The sequence below is a fragment of the Papaver somniferum genome, chromosome 3 (assembly GCF_003573695.1).
Source record: "Papaver somniferum cultivar HN1 chromosome 3, ASM357369v1, whole genome shotgun sequence".
Lineage (NCBI taxonomy): Eukaryota > Viridiplantae > Streptophyta > Magnoliopsida > Ranunculales > Papaveraceae > Papaver > Papaver somniferum.
In genome coordinates this window covers 225215599-225233837 of record NC_039360.1, presented here as the reverse complement: position 1 = coordinate 225233837, position 18239 = coordinate 225215599, and the positions used below count along the sequence as shown (strand labels likewise).

General features: G+C 37.0%; 1 long non-coding RNA gene across 1 annotated transcript; it reads left to right on the top strand.

The window, feature by feature from the left end:
* The first annotated feature begins 9101 nt into the window (after window positions 1-9101).
* Window positions 9102-10213, top strand: LOC113362183. Its single transcript, XR_003365594.1, has 2 exons — window positions 9102-9158; window positions 9723-10213. It is a non-coding gene; the product is annotated as an uncharacterized LOC113362183 (long non-coding RNA).
* Window positions 10214-18239: the final 8026 nt, after the last annotated feature.

Below are 18239 nucleotides of genomic sequence, written 5' to 3'. Positions count from 1 at the left end.
GTGTGTTTCCAAAAATCTAGGTTCGTCCGACAAGTCTTCAGCCGAACATAAGGGTGTTTGAGAAAACTTAGGTTCAGTTGACACATTATTAACCCAACCCAGATATCTTTTTTTTCAAAAAAAACTTCGGTGCGGCTTTTTTTTATTGGTTAAATTGTTCATATGATCAGCCAATTCTAGGTTGTACAATTCAAATTTTAAATGAATTCAACCTGTATTAAACATTTATTTTATATTATGAGTTTGAAGATTCACATTCACTTGAATCACAATAATCTAAAAAGAAAGACAAGTCTTTCGTCACTTGTTTTTTTTTTCTTCTTCAATAAAACCCTAGCTAAGTCTCTCTAAAAAAATCTCTTAAAAACCAAATACTAATACAAAGTTTTATAATTCATTAACAACTTATCATTGATATCAACCACTAATCATTAACACGAACACTATAACACTAACACTAATACAATAAGGGAATTGTTGTTGTTAACACAAACCTACGGATAAGGAGTTTTTAGTTTTAATTACTATTAATAAGTCTATTTTTCCTTATTCAGTATAACTTCGAGTTTTTTTGTATGTCCCCAATTAGGGTTCTTTCCTTTTGGGGGAACATAAAGGTAAATCCCACATTTTTTTATTTTTCTTCGCCCAAGTCCTAGGTAATTTCAAAGTATTCTTAGGTCCATAATTTTTGAATTATGAAACGAGAGGAATAAGACACAAGTAGATTTAACATGTCTTATGGGCACAACCAATAAATATCGGATTTTTTCTTTCTCCTTAGTAAGGTGGTTGCATAATTCGTCATCCATTCACTTTAAAAAAAAATTCGAGTATATAATTGTCAAGCAAACTAAAATATTACATGTATCAATAAATCATAAGCTGAAAATTTATAAATTTTATCTCATTGGAAAGGTTTCAAAAAGATCTACACAACGACTACAAATAACTATATGGAATTTATCTTTTTAGGAAATGTCGGAAGTGATTACATATCTACGCATATATGTCCAATAGTGGATGCATAATTTATTATACGTCCATTTCATCAACTGCATATAAAAGATTATGGCAGCACTTCTAAAAAGAACGCATATAATTACAATACTTTAAGAAAAGATGCATAGCGATGCATAACAAAAATATGAAGCCGCCGTAAAGTTAATGTATGTAGTTTCAACATTCAAAATATAAATAAAAATGCGTAGCAAATACGAATGCAACACAAAGGATGATTCATTACAATTTTTGCAGCCACGGTTTGTTGGATTCTTGCAACAATGAATAACAACGGAAGTAATATAAGAATATCGAAAAAAATTAACTCTACCACAAACAACTTGACTCCTGAATCACAGGTTTAACAAGTTATCTTTATCACATTAGTTCGCAGGCATATTCAAGAATGAGCAATTCTAAACCCCTTCAGCGAAGAAGTATCTAGGATAAGACTCCCCGATATAGCTTGTATAAGCACAATACAAGCTACCCACCCTCCGAACTTAGCAACAAGGATTAGAATGGAAGTCAACAATAATGCACAAAACAAAGCAATGAGAGGTGAAAAGAAGTCGGGATAGTAGTCGCTTCTGGACGCAAGTTCAAATGTGAAATTCGTTTTCTTTTATTGGGATTTGAATTTCTTGTAAAATAAGTTTTTAGTTATTTTGTAAAACAATTGAAGATAAATACGAAAAAGAAATTCTCCTATAAGAAATATTTTGTAAAACTATCTCATTAAGAAATACTAAATATATTTTCGGGGTACTGCAAAAGTTTTAATTTTTCAATGCCAAATGGCCTAGCAAAATTTCCTCGCCACTATGGTACAACGACTGAGCGGCTGAGGTATATCGAGCGATGGAGAGTCGAATTTCGATCGCCAATTATTGGACGCTTATAAATGTAAACTTCTCCTCTTATTTCTTCACACCTACCCCACATTTACTCACCGCACCCGCCCCTCGCGCCCCACCCCCCCACACCCCCCCCCCCCCCCCCCCCCCCCCCCCCCCAGAAGAGTAATCCAAGAGTAAAAAAACAACTGAAAAGAAAAACATATAAGCATCAGTCCACTGAGTTGATTAACTTGGGGGCAGAATAAAAACAGGAGTTCGATATCCCTAAAAGATGGTCATAGTGTACTCCCTACACATGGATCTAGCCTTGTTGAGCGATTAATTCAACTAGACTAAGAGGTAGTGGTATGAGTCTGCTGTTAAAAAATAGTTCAATTATATCCATGGTGACGCATTTATTTTGTAAGACCTAAAAACCGTAAGACCGAAATTTTTCAGTTTATATTAGAACGTTGTTGGAAAATCACAAATACGTTCTGATAGACACATTTTTGTGTCTAATTTGATCTCAATACTATATATTGTTGGCACTCGATTTTGTACTAATTTTGTTATTTTATGTATTTGTAGGTATTTTTTGGAAATAAACATTTTTGGAAAATTCTGCTCGAAAAGTTGATTTTGTCACCCGGAGGACAAGTGTTGTTCGGACTCTCGCTTTTGGATAAGGGGTAACCTAATTACTAAGGGGCACCCCCAGGTCACCCCAAGGCAGCTGCTATTCGCACCCAAGTTCTGGTTAGGGGGAGGACACCTTCTTCCCAAATTCAAAAAAACAAAATTGGCGGGAAAAAATTGTTATCAACTGGCAGATTTAGGGTTGGAAGTTTGGACGGGATTAAAGGAGATTCAATGGCCCAAATTAAATGGGTTTGTTCCTAGGGCCTAGATAGAGCTGGTATGGGTGTTGGATTCGGTCAAAATTGGTTAGATAACCGGTGGTAATCAAATCAGGGAAGATATTCTAAAATAAGAAAAATATTCTATTCTTGGAATTCTTAGATGGAAGAGACGTGCATGGGTTGATTTTATTGGCTGGAAACAATCCCTACAGCTCAAGGAACGCGTGAGAAGAGATAAAACATGGAACAATCCGTAACAAATCAGAGAATTAAAGAAAAAAATATCGGGAATATTTTCATTCACTGCCGAGTAATGGGAAGATTTTTTGGATTAATGGAGGAGATTCAATGGTTCAATTACGTATAAATATGTTCCTAATGTGCTACAGAGAGGCTGTCGAGAGTTGGGAGAAGAGAGGAGAGCCACAGACGCAGAAATCAAGAGTTGATCAAACTCTTCTGCTGCTGCTGCTGCTGATGAAGAACACCAAGAACACGAAGAACGGACTCGCAGCAGCAGTCGTTTATCAACAGTGAAAATGACTCACGTCCGTGGGTCGTAGGTGTGGGTCGTAGCATTTCAGCGACAACAGCACCTCAGCTTTGTCGTTAATTTTGGACGCCTTCTGTGGGTCGCATAATCCTGTTTTAGAACATTTACTTATCTTTCTCTTTATTGTAAACATCAATTGAGCTTAATAAAATATTTTGAGAGGTTTTCCAACATGATGAGTTAATTCCCTCGTAACCAAGGCAATGGAGGAAGCTATTCACGCAACATAAATGGGTAACTATTTCATTTAATTATATAATTCACCTAATCGCTGCTTTTGCAGAGTTTTAAATTGTTTGAATGATTGTCTTAATTATTTGTTATTCAGTTTGATAGGTTATGCTTGGTTTAATCTCTTGATAATCTATGCTTAAGGTTTACAAATAATATTTGAGAATTTGTATGATTGATAGTGAATTAAAGATAAAAGAGGACTTAAGAATTGAATAGAGTTTTGAAATATTTATCATTCAATCTTGCGTAGTAGTGGAATCTAGTGTCTTGGTTACCTCTCGCCCAAAATTGTTAATATTTTGTATATATATTTTTATAAGTCTAAAAAAATCCTTTACCTTCACAAGTCTTAGAGTTCGAACCTTTATTACTACAACCCACGAAAAATTATAATCATTTTGGCGCCGCCGACGCGGAATTGTGTTTAGGTAGAATTTTTTTTTTTAGATTTATTTTTCTTTGTTCTTTTTTACGTTCTTTGGGTATTTGTCTATGTGATACAGGTTTAAAGGCTTGGATCGAAAAGAAAAAAGAAGAAGAAGTTGTCAAAGATTTTTGGCGATTTCATAAAGACTAGGAGCAAAGCTTAAAGCAAAAAAGAACGGAAAGAAGACGAAGGACTTTTTTTATTATAATTTTTTTTTTTAGATATTTTTTTTTAGATATTTTTTTTTAGAAACTGTAATTAAAGTTTTTATTTTTGTAATCTTTTATTTTTGGACATTATTTTTTTTTCCCGGACATTGAACACTGGACATTTTTTTTAAAACCCTACGGAAGGGTTATATAATTAAAAAAAAAATATTATATAAACTGTGTGCAGGGAAGGACGACGATTACTATATCGTCTCGGCCCCTCGGGTTCGCACACGGCATAGGAGTCGTGGCCCGAGTCGACGACAACGGTTCATCGCCCGTCTGGTACGGGAGGTAAGTCCAATCGAAACACCCGCGAATCTCCTGCAAGCGGGTTACTGTCTGCCTTAAGGTGATAATTGTTTGAGGACGAACCGGACTGTCTTTATTTTCCTAGTAAAGGGCAAGGCCTGGCCTAAACAAGATAAGGGTTCGGATTTCATCACCGCTCCCTTCTTGCCCGCCTTAGGAAAACGAAACCGAACGCGAACCTAAGCTTTAAAATTTGGAATAGAACGAGACCGATAGGGTAACGAGCTTAATAGGAAACTCGTTCGAAAAATATTGGTTGCTCTTTAAGCACACTCCAAAGTTCATGACGGTTTCTGTGAGTTGAATGCGTGACTGCGCCGCCTTGTGATAGCGGTGAGGCCTTGGGTATCAAAGCTCCACTGAGCTTCCCTCGCCTCAATTCAACTTACTTTGACTCGGATTGATTCCAGAGGGGTTTGCTCAAATTGCAACGAATTCCCTTTCGAAAGATAGAAGCTGGTCTAGAAACAATCTAAGTGGAGCCATCATGCTTTTTGTTTGCTAGAAATCTTTAGGTTTGCTTTGGTGGAGTCGAGTCGGCCTTGTTTGTGGTTGTGTAGAATTCCCTTGCAATTAAGAATGTCGAACTGGTATGATAGAAGCCAATACAATGAGTATCGACCTGATTTTGATTATGGACATCATCCTTTTTATGACCATGTTGGGAATAGTGGTTGGGAACGCCATCCTTTGGAAGGATATGGGTCATACCCTGGTGAGCCCAATTACTATCCACACATGCATCAGTCTTACGAGCAAGAAGATTATAGTACTAGTTCTTCGTCTCTAGAGGATACAATCAAACTATTGAAAAGTAGTCCTTTTTATGATCCTTCTGATAATTCCTCTTTATTAGAGTCAACACGTAAGTTAGCTGAGTCGACGCGTAAGTTAGCTGAGATGAATAGTATAATTATAGACGAAAGAACTACAATAATGAGTGAACCTTCTTTAGAAGACCACCTCAAGCGGATAGCTGAGACGAATGAAAGAATTGCTCGAAATTACTTGAATTGCCAATATAGTGTATCCAATAATACCCTTGAGAATGAAGATAGTTATTTACACAATCAAGAGAACGAGGTTATAATTGGTAACACTACTTATTTAGATAAGGTTCAATCATCTTCGTACTATTATGATGATGAGGATAGTAGTGATGAAGAATCTGAAATATGTAGGCATAGTGATCAGGAATCTAGTAATCCAATTGAGCTTTATAGTGATTATATTATTTCTACTTCAAATCCAAATAATTTTTATGATTATTCACCTATTCAAGAGGACGAGGATTTGATTATGAATACCACCGTTTTAGACGATGTAGTATTTCCTTTTGATTACGAAGCCGATAGTGGTTTAGAGGAACGGGTTTATTCTGAAAATGCTGTTTTAGAGTCTAGCGACTTAGAAACAATAATCTTGAATGAAGAACATAGACTCGTAGAGATGAGTAAAGATGCACTACCTGATAATAAATTAGAAGAATCAATTGACCATTTTCAAGAATCTAATGATCCAGAAATTAGGGAGATTGTAACTAGTCTATCTAGAGACACTAAAAACTCTAAGTTTGGGGGTGATTATCACCTTTATAGTGCCTTACCTTTAACTCTCAGAAAGTCCCTTCACTTAGGACTTGATATCTCTGCCTCGACAATTTTACAAGATTACCTTCATACTCGTTTTCCCGAACCTAATGATGTCCTGAAAAAGGTTCAGTCGTTAGAAACCCATCCTCTGGTCGATGTGGTTTGCCCAGGCTATGATACCCAGATTGACTTTGTTTTCCCACCAAATAGTTTTCTTCCAATTGTGGGAACGTATAGATTTCAAATGTGTCACTTATTAAGTTCTGAGACTAAGCCTAAGTACTTTAGGAAATTAGAATCGACACATTTGCTTCAGAATGACCACTACTCTGACTGTGGTCAACTTTGTAAGTCATACCTAATTGACTTAGAGGATACTAAATTATTTAGGTTATTTTGTGACTCCAAGTTCTTATCTGAGTTTTTCCAAGCTCTAGGACCTAATAATTTGGATCCTACCTATGAGGAAATGCATCCGAGGAAAATAGTTTATTTAGACCCCTTCATAGAACCTGAACCTGAACCGCAATTAGCGATAGTTATCAGGAAACTAGGTAAGGGCATGCTAGTCTTGTACATTTTCTTGGTTCACTGCAGTTTCCTTTTGTCAGCTCTTTTTGGTTTTAAAGACCCACAGTTATTCCGGCTACTTTTATACGGTTCGAGTTGACTAAACCTTTCCTACGTCTGGCTGAAGACTTTAAACTTAGCACTTCTTGGGAGGTAACCCAATATTCTTGCGACATGGTAATATCCTTCCTTATCTCTTTTGCTTCAAGTGGTAACAATTTCTCCTTGTTCATGCTTTTAGTTTCATCTTTAGAACATTGAGGACAATGTTAGATTTAAGTTTGGGGGTATGGGAGAAACTTTTTAGTTGCAATAAATAAACTCCAGAGCCTAGAAATTTATGCGTATTAAGGATAGCACTAACCAATCTAAGTGGATGGAAACATTTTTGTTTTAGGAGTTGAGGAACCAATCTGACTAGATGGAAACATCTATAGAGTCTATTCATAAAAGCACAGAGCTCAGGTGTTAGAAATAACATGATAGTTTCGCCATATCTTGTCGAGTCCTTTTCACTTTCTATTTTTAGTTTCTTTTGTTTCAAGTGATTTGGTGGGGCACACGATTCAAGTTGTTACCTTTGCTAGGGTGAAATAGAGTGACTGAGTTACCTTTTTCAAAAAAAAAAAAAAAAAAAAAAAAAAAAAGACCGGACCAGTTAGACCAATCGGAATAAGTATTAACACTTGGATAGCAATATGCGTGTGTTCTCCCTGTTTCCGTCGCCTAAGCAAGCGTGGAATGCAGGACCCGTGGGAACTATCGTGTAATCTGCTGACAAGAAGCATGCGCTTGGATCCAAAAGATCTATTCATGCCGTTAAGTTACAAAAAAAAAAAAAAAAAAAAAAAAGGTTATTGTTATGTGTAGTCAACTGCTGGTTCCCTTGTATTTGCCAGTTTGTTGATCTAGATTTAAGTTATTGACCACTGGTTCCCTTGTATATGCCAGTGTGTTAATATTAGTCAGACCGGTATCTCAGTCATTTAGGTTAGGTTCACCTTGGCAGAGGCCTTCAGACAGATATGGGAAACACCGTTCACTTTTCAACCATCTACATTTTTCTTTTTCCATCTTCTTAATCTTTTCATGTGATTAGTCTGACTCCGAGTATGATGTCCATCGTGAAACTATCTTAGTAGAGCTCTGTCACTTATATGAATTTTAGTATGCTTGAGTGCAAACTCGTGTACAACAATTGGAATTTCGCATCAGGGTTCTTCCTCTTAGAGTCAATAATTGTATGCCAACCAAGGAGGTTCTTTAGTGCTTTCCAAGGTTCTGCGTAGATAGCTAGGGTCTGGAGTATTGGTTTTTGTGGGTACACCTCTGATAAACCCACCCGAGATTAACTCGGTCACTTTTCAAGAATAAATTTTGCTCGAGGACTAGCAAATAATAAGTTTGGGGGTATTTGATAGACACATTTTTGTGTCTAATTTGATCTCAATACTATATATTGTTGGCACTCGATTTTGTACTAATTTTTATTTATGTATTTGTAGGTATTTTTTGGAAATAAACATTTTTGGAAAATTCTGCTCGAAAAGTTGATTTTGTCACCCGGAGGACAAGTGTTGTTCGGACTCTCGCTTTTGGATAAGGGGTAACCTAATTACTAAGGGGCACCCCCAGGTCACCCCAAGGCAGCTGCTATTCGCACCCAAGTTCTGGTTAGGGGGAGGACACCTTCTTCCCAAATTCAAAAAAACAAAATTGGCGGGAAAAAAATGTTATCAACTGGCAGATTTAGGGTTGGAAGTTTGGACGGGATTAAAGGAGATTCAATGGCCCAAATTAAATGGGTTGTTCCTAGGGCCTAGATAGAGCTGGTAGGGTGTTGGATTCGGTCAAAATTGGTTAGATAACCGGTGGTAATCAAATCAGGGAAGATATTCTAAAATAAGAAAAATATTCTATTCTTGGAATTCTTAGATGGAAGAGACGTGCATGGGTTGATTTTATTGGCTGGAAACAATCCCTACAGCTCAAGGATGACGCGTGAGAAGAGATAAAACATGGAACAATCCGTAACAAATCAGAGAATTAAAGAAGAAAATATTCGGAAAATATTTTCTTTAAACACCGAGTAATGAAGATTATATGGAGTAATTGAGGGAGATTCAACGAGCTGTATGTGTATAAATATGTTCCCTGGGAGTACTAGAGAGGCTGTCGAGAGTTGGGAGAAGAGAGGAGAGCCACAGACGCAGAAATCAAGAGTTGATCAAACTCTGCTGCTGCTGATGAAGAACACCAAGAACACGAAGAACGGACTCGCAGCAGCAGTCGTTTATCAACAGTGAAAATGACTCACACCCGTGGGTCGTAGGTGTGGGTCTTAGCATTTCAGCGACAACAGCACCTCAGCTTTGTCGTTAATTTTTGGACGCCTTCTGTTGGTCGCAGAATCCTTTTTTAGAACATTTACTTATCTTTCTCTTTATTGTAAACATCAATTGAGCTTAATAAAATATTTTGAGAGGTTTTCCAACATGATGAGTTAATTCCCTCGTAACCAAGGCAATGGAGGAAGCTATTCACGCAACATAAATGGGTAACTATTTCATTTAATTATATAATTCACCTAATCGCTGCTTTTGCAGAGTTTTAAATTGTTTGAATGATTGTCTTAATTATTTGTTATTCAGTTTGATAGGTTATGCTTGGTTTAATCTCTTGATAATCTATGCTTAAGGTTTACAAATAATATTTGAGAATTTGTATGATTGATAGTGAATTAAAGATAAAAGAGGACTTAAGAATTGAATAGAGTTTTGAAATATTTATCATTCAATCTTGCGTAGTAGTGGAATCTAGTGTCTTGGTTACCTCTCGCCCAAAATTGTTAATATTTTGTATATATATTTTTATAAGTCTAAAAAAATCCTTTACCTTCACAAGTCTTAGAGTTCGAACCTTTATTACTACAACCCACGAAAAATTTATAATCACGTTCTATTTCAAGGATTTTGAATGCAGTAAGTTTGTTTTTGTCTAATTCCTTTGGATTCAGATGTTAGTTTTATTTGATTATGAGCATGTTGTTTATGGGGGTTGCACCGTTAGATATGTACATGTTGCTAGAAATTATATCTGAGGGATTTGGTTACATTTGCAGGTGAAGTGGGAATCTCGGGGAATATGGCAAGAACGACTTCCATTATTCTCCGATGATGGGATTAAGGGTGTCTAGGTGAAGAGTTTTTTAAAGTATTATTATAATAAAATAAAATAAACAGATGGAGATAGAAACATCAATATTTTCATTTTGATGAGCTCAAAATAGTGTTTGTATTATACGTACTCGGTCAGTGTCTATTTCCAAATGATAGCTTAGTGACGTTTCATGGTTTTCTCGAACCCTTAGAGGATTGAAAATGAGCACCAACACTAAACCGGGCGTCTGAAATTCTATATGAACTGAACATAATCCTCGGTGCATACTCGGACTCTAAATCAAGCCTAAATGGTTTTTAGAGAGCTTCAGAGATAAAAACCACAATTCATTCATATCCTTTATTTATATTTATTTTCATTTTTGAAATGATAATGTAACGCCAATGTTATTATCTTTAGTACAAGTGGTATACTTACTTTCGTGTTGGTGAACCATCACTTCGCAAAATATGTAATTTTTCCAGTCATAAAGAAGTAAGCAGATAATTGGGTGCCAGGTCGGGTTGATGATGTCCAAAACGTTTCCATGGTTCAGGGGATTCAACAACCGCGTAGAACAATCCATAACATTGTTCACATGTATTATGAGAACATTGATAAGTATCATAGTTTGGAATCCCAAAAGATGCTAGTTCTAATTAAGACTAAAGAGGATTATGTTATTCGGTTACATTTCAGATAAAGGATTTTGATACTTCTGTGAAAGACACCTTCTTCAGCTACAAGAAAAAAATTAGTAATAAACATCAACCCCCAATTAAAAGGAGAGATTTATCTTGATGATTGGTTGTACTTGATGAAGAATGAGTAACCTTGGGAAGAACATGAATAGTTGATCCGGGTGTCTAGAGATGAATCTGAGTATCTTGATTAATTTAACAAGATTTTCAAGTGTAATATTAGTATGCAACCAAAAAATTTGGGTGGCATGGATATTCCAGATTTAGGTAGGATTCCATTTGTTGATCATTATCTTCCTTACAAAACTCCACCACCAACGCCCACTGCCTTTTCGTATCGAAATATTCAAACAACTCCATCGTCAGTTATTCTAGAGTTTACTTGGGATGTATAGACAATACCTAGTTGCCGACTGAGAGACTATTACATTTCCAATTATTTATTAAGGCCTCGACCGGAGTAATTCATATAAGGGGGTACATGATACACATGAGGGATATTTGGACATGTTGAATATTTTTGAATATTCTGCATACAAATTAAAATTACTTCAATTGCATGAGATGAACAAAATGAGGGATAACCTGATGTTTGGAATATCTACTCCAGTTTCTTCCACTCATGGTGGTGGTCATGGTAGTGCATGTTTTTATTTTTGTGGGTGGTGTTGGTTCTACCTTTGGTTATAGTAGTAATGGTGGTTCAAGTTCTTCTTTTGGTGGTAGTGGAGGTGGAGTTATCCTTCTAATTATACTCTTGGAAGGTACAAAAGTATGAGAAGTCAAGGAAGTCATCATTGTACCCCATATATTGTGCAAGATACTGAAATACTACTAAATGATGAGTGAGGCTAATGCACTAAAGCCCGCATCTTGGCTAGAAACTTCTTTCGGTGGATTTGACGTTGAAAGCTGGGAAATTTAATATTTATATCCCAATTACCACAGCGCATCAGCATTTAAGCCATTTCAAACTAAATAATGTCAAGAATCCTACCGTTTTCCGTCCTCACGTATGATCCGTTCAAGTTACTTCTCAAGATTTAAGTTTTAGGATATGATCCTATTGATTCTACTCGACTACTGCCATCTCAGACTCAACCTCTATTATGTTGAACACCACTTTGGATCTACAAAACCTGGATGGATGGATCTTTAATAGTCAGGAAAATCATTGGATTAAAGATGTAATCTAATTTCAAACATTTGACGCAATTTTTCTCTTTTATTAATGAAATTTATATTAAAAGTAATAAGCAAATCCAAATCGGTTTTACATTTCATTAAATAACACTTAATCATCTTCGAATCTGAAAGAGTTCATAGCATTAGTCATAATTAAATTATGTGCCACTGACTTCAAAAAAATTAGTACGCACGCGTGCCATAGTGTTCTTAAAATAAAGATAAAATGACTGTAATTAACTAAAAATGATTCGAAATAATTGATTAGAAATGTTTTTAAGATAGTCACTCATTTTTTGATGAACAATCCTAGATGATCTTGGTTAATTATCAACAAAATTTTCGGAAAATTTCTCACAAGATCTTTGATGATGGAAAATCTTACTTCAGGTTCTTCCTGGTTTTTGAATTTTGATTACCTGGTAACACGATAAACCTTTGAAATACAGTTTACATAAATTAAAATTTGTAGAATTTATACTTTCATTTCTTGCAATTAATATCCAAACATTAATCAGACCAACATTATCTTCTCGAGTGAAGCAAGCCCTTTCGAATGAGAGGTGTAGAAAAGGTGTGAGTCCGATTGTATGAGAGATTGAATACTTATAAATGATTAGTTTATATCCGTTGGATGAGGAAACACCAAGTGAGGTAAATACCACCGAGTGACCAATTTTACGTTGCTGACAACATTTACTTGACCAATCGACGTAGCCTTTATCGAGTGGTCCAGCTATATAGATGGGCTAAGTGGAAAATTTGCCTCTTAACCAGTTCCATAGTGGACTCAAAAGTAACAAATTCATTAGAAACGCGCCTACTGAGATAAACTTCATCAAATTCCGACGTACAGTTTGTTTGATATGTTATACTTTAATTTGTTATTACACAATTATAACGAAAAATATATTTTCATCTCCTGTTACACAATGAATTTTTCGAAATTATGGGTTTTGGAGTAGGAAAAACTAAAGAAAATGGGTTATAAGTACTCGAGTTGTATATTGAGATGCCTATAAGGTAAGCGTTACAAAGAAGGGTCATTTCCAAGAATTGTTTCAAAGTTCATCAAGTTATGTTCAACGACTACGATCTGATAATGTGATAGTTAGAAAAACTAAAAAAACTTACAACTATATAAATATAAATCTCAAAAATGCTTGATGATTTAAACTTATGCCCCTGATACGTAACTTGCTGAAAGAAGACCGATTCTACGATGAAAGATAATGAATGATCAAATGTTACTCTTCAGGCACACCGGGGTATTTTTTCGTTTTTTTTCCTTACTAGAAAGACGACCTCCAGCAAAGGTGGGTCGTAAGTCCAGATAATCGTAACGGTGTTTTACGACCTTTGAATATTCAAAGAGCCGTGTAATGTAGTGTGTGCACACTATTTTTTTGTCAAAAAGTCACTAAATGTTTTTTTTTCCGGTACAACTCTTATTAAAAAGATTTGGCACTAAAAATATTTGACGACATTTTAGAAGATAAGAGTAATAATAATTATAAAATTTTGCTGACTTATATAAAAACCATCGGGAACCAACAATATCAAAAATGATTTTTCCAGTGCTGATAACAGTTTTGAAAATATTAACACCATGCCAAACAATTCTACGAACCGTTTTATGCAAAACAGAACCGAAATAGTTCGATATAAAACCGTTAACAATATAAAAATTATTAATCTTTATAGGTTCCAAATACAACAGTCCAATATTTAAATAATAAACTTGTTTTATCAATAATCAAATCCAATGCTTAAAAAAAATATAATCAAATCCTAAACTTGTTTGCACTTGTGATTATTTTAATTTCAAAACCTCAAAAGCTACCACACATGCATGAAACACTAGCACATTAGAGGGAAAAAATGAACAGTCCAATAACTAATATATGTGTTTTGTTATCTTCTGCATTCATACACAAGATAAGAGCCAATCATTTGGCATAGGAAAGTGTAAAACACAATAAAATATATGAGAGAGAATGATTTTTTTCATTGGAGAATCCTTATATTATTTAGTTAAAAGCTACGCAAATGCACATTAATTTTCCCTTGCAAGCATGCTCGTGAAGAATTATGCAGCTAACTTAGCTTCCACACCGTTCCAAACTTACCCGTATCCGCTAAAGGGTATAAGACCATTAGGCCAAGGCTAATGCATTCTTGTATGCATCACTGGCTCTGTCTCAACGTAGGGAATTCATCACTGAGTTTTCTATCTAGCTGAGCAACCGTCAGACCGCCAAGTCTTGTCCATGCATAAGGCATAAGCCTTGGACTTAGGCATACGCCTCTCCAATCCTATTGCAATTTCCGTACTGTACTTACGCACTCTGTGTAGCTTGATAGGAAGTATGAGCATCCACATGCTGGCATGAAACTACGCCTCATCAAGCATGGACACAATCATCTCTTGCATCGAGCTACCGAGCTTAGATGATATGAGGGGCCAACATGCTGGACTGACAATGTTGCAACTCATTGTGGCTGCCTACGACCGTTCCCCACTATAAAGGGATCAAGCACAGACCTTAGTTTATCTATGAAGGGACAAGCAACTTAAGCCAAACTTGTTTTCAAGTCCATGGCCAAGCATTAGTGGCAAAGGCCGTTCCGTAAAAATGCATAAATGGTATGCATCGTCGAGCCCATGGCATGGCATAGTGATGCCATGATTAACATGCTCCATTGGAGAGGATATGCAGTTATAAATGAGGCCTAAGCACCATTTTTTCCGTCCCGGCTAAGCTATGAAGCTTACCTGGTGCATGGTCCGCATATGCACCTTCAAACAACTACCCCTACCTATATATGTTAACTTTCAATTTCTAAAACTTTGGAAAGGAGATCTAAATGACTTCACAAAATACCAAAGCCGTGATGGGTACACATGACTCCCCTGGACAAATGCAATGTACGGCCGTGATGGATGTACATTTAGTTTTGGCCCACATGCCAGTTCCAATGTCCGGCCATAATGGCTGAACACTTCATGAGCCAGGTCCCGTGAAGGGCCGTGATGGTTGTATTTCCGGCTTTGGCCCATAGGCCACTCCAATGTCTATTCGTGATGGTCGTACATATCCAATGCTATCTTACTTGGTGCATGATCCATATATGCACCTTCAACCAAGTAACTCTCTTTATATATGTTAACTTGACATTTTTACAACTTTGATTAGGGGAGGAAAAATCATTCACCAAGTCCCACTTTTACTATTCATGGACGTTGATATATATTTCTGAATAACCGTCCAAGATGGTTGTTCACTGTCAATGCCAACTCCGATGTCCATCCATGATGGTTGTCCGCTGCCAACCCGATGTCCATCCATGATGGTTGTGCGCTGCCAACCCGATGTCCAGCCATGATGCATGTCCGCTGCCAACCCGATGTCTATCCATGATGGTTGTGCACTTCCAAACCGATGTTCATCCATGATGGCTGAACGTTGTCAACGCATTGTCCAAGAGCCAATGTTCCTTTTCCTACGCCAACTGAAGCTTTGGATGAAACTTCATCTCGGGGCATGGCGCATCTTTTGGCATGCTCCATGCTAAAATTCGGGATTTTATAATATTCACTCCTTTAAAGAATTTCGTCCCCGAAATTCAAAACAAAACTATTGTGGACTAATTCTTCGGTTTAGATTTCCTGAGCAAAAATCTCATACCATATGCTCAGAAATCACGGGTTTCTTCAGTTTGTATGGAGCATCAATTAGGAACTTCTGAGAAAACGTCCCATACTGCATACTCAGGAATCCAAAAAGAGTCCACAACTTTACAAGAATCTCAGTTTGCCAGTTGCCAAAAGGATATCTCAACAAGGTATCCTAAATTTGCATCCCATACTACATACTCAGGAGTCCCTAAGGTTTACAAAGTTGGTGCCAACAATTTTGTAGTACTGTGTGGAACAGGATCTAGTTTCCTACCATCCTTGACGATCATCCAGGTTGCCAATCGTAAGTGGGATGCTAGCCGGGCCTGACAACGCACACCATTGGCCAGTTGCCAACGTGTGAGGATGATAAATCCCATTGTCTACCCACCGTATCAGACGGTCTTTCGGATATGCACTCGTAAGTTGGGTGCCACTTAGGCAAGGAAAACTCACATCACTCAAACAAGATCAACTCGATTCGCCTGGGTGCGCAGGCCATAACTTCCATGATTCCCATCGATGAAGCTACAGTCCGGGCCTTAAAGCTATGCAAATTCACGTTCATTTTCCCTTGCAAGCATGCTTGTGGAGCATTATGCAGCTAACTTAACTTACACATCGTTCCAAACTTACCTTTATCCGCTAAAGGGTATAAGACCATTAGGCCAAGGACAATGCATTCTTTCCTGCATCACTGGCTGTTACCTTAACGTAAGAAATTCATCACTGAATTTCCTATCTAGCTGAGCAACCGTCATACCGCCGAGTCATGTCCATGTATAAGGAATAATCCTTGGACTTAGGCATATGCCTCCCTAATCCTATTGTAATTTCCCTACTGCACTTGCCAAATCTATGTAGATTGATAGGAAGTATGAGCATCCACTTGCTGGCATGCAACTAAGCCTCATCAAGCTTGGCCACAAATCATCTCTTGCATCGAGCTTAGATGATATGATGGGATAACGTGTTGGATCGTAAATGCTGCAACTCATTGTGGCTGACTACATATGCTTCCATACTATAAAAGGATTAAGAACAGACCATAGTTCATCATCGAAGGGACGAGCAACTTAAGCCAAACTTGTTTTCAAGGTCGTGGCCAAGCATTAGTGGCAAAAGCCGAGTCCGTGTAGGACGTTCTGTCAAAATGCATAAAGGGTATGCATCGTCGATACCATGGCATGGCATAGTAATACCCATGCTTAACATGCTCCATTGGCGAGGCTACGCAACTATAAATGAGGCTAAGCATCATTTACACCGTTCCGACTAAGCTATGAAGCTTACTTGGTGCATGGTTCGCATATGCACCTTCAACCAGCTACCCTTACCTATATATGTTAACTTGCAATTTCTAAAACTTTGCAGAAGACCTCTTGTTCATATGGTAGATACCTGTTTCTCTTTTTTTTGTTAAGCTTTTGGGTGTTTTCCGACAGTTTTTTGGAGCAGTTTTCATCTATACTTCTAAAACTAATGGTTTTTTTTGGAAGTGATGGTAGTGATTCTCTCCAATTTGTTGTTGATGTGTTTTGGTTTGGATTGAAAGTGGTTTTTATTTATAGTTATCAGTGGTGATGTTGGTGGTGGTCTAACTGATGGTGCAACTTTGCGACTTTTGTAAAGCAATTGTTTTTCTGCCTCTATGGGAGCGATACAAGTGCTGGTAGCTAAAGGTTGTCTTGAAAATCTTGATGAAAGTTGTATCGGTACATGGTGATGGTAGTTCTCCTCTCTGTGATGATGCAGCGGTGGCGGCTAGGGTTTATCTTTAGGGGTGGTGTTGTGTCTGTCTGGGTCTAATTTTCTAAGATAAGAGTTGGACTTGGGCTTGTTTGTTGTGACGTTAGACCTTGTTTGTGATACTATATGAGACTAGTGTTAGATGTATCGTTTGGTATTTTGTATTGGGTTACCATGTGAATTTCAATTGGCCTCATTGGTATGCTCTGGGGAATTTCAGTTGTTGTTCACTGAAGGTTTATCGATGTGTTGGTCACTAGTACGGTCTCATTTGTCATGTACGTCGTCCTATAATCGGGGTATGTGATAGTTCTTGGGAGCTTTAATTAATGAATATCCCCAATGTTAAAAAAAAAACAAACAACTCATCCGTTTTTATGTGCGCGGATGTCCAACGATATGTCGATAGACTGGACGCAGATGCATTGGATCATTCGTTTTGAAAGCGTTATAGGATTTCTTAGTTTTGTTTTTAATCTGAAATATATTAATTATAAAATAAAATTCACTAGATCATCCGCCCAATCTATCCATTCATGTATACATTGGTTGCGAATCCGTTAGATGCTGGACTAGAGTGAATGCTAAATTTGAAATCCGTCATGTATTGAATTAGATACTTATATGGTGAAAACCAGTCCAGGCCAGACCATGCTCACCCCTAGTAACAGATACATACTTACATTATAGAGTAAACAAACACATGTACATACAGACTTACATTTGCCCAGTTGGCCAGGAATTATACTCCCAGTCTATAAGTTGCGGGAAGGGCTGCATACCGGTCGGTCGGTTCGGTTTTCAGGCAAAAACGCCGACCAAACTGAACAGGGTACGGTTCTACTATTGAAACTGAAACTGAATTGTTCATGTATCAGTTCGGTTTTTAACCGCACCGGCACAGTTTGGTTTTATTTCGGTTTTTAACCGAAACCGAACTTCTTTACTCACCTGTACCTGTACAACCATTACATTCTTTGTAATAGACTCATAATAAACTACAACTAAAGTATTGAAGTTCAAAACAAGTAGATATTAATAAACTGATAAACAAAGTCTAACAAGTCTGAAATTCAAAACCAAGTCTTAAACTGCTTCAACATGAAAACCAAGTAATACTTCAAAAAACAAGTCTTAAGCAAAATAAAGAAATCATGAAAACTAA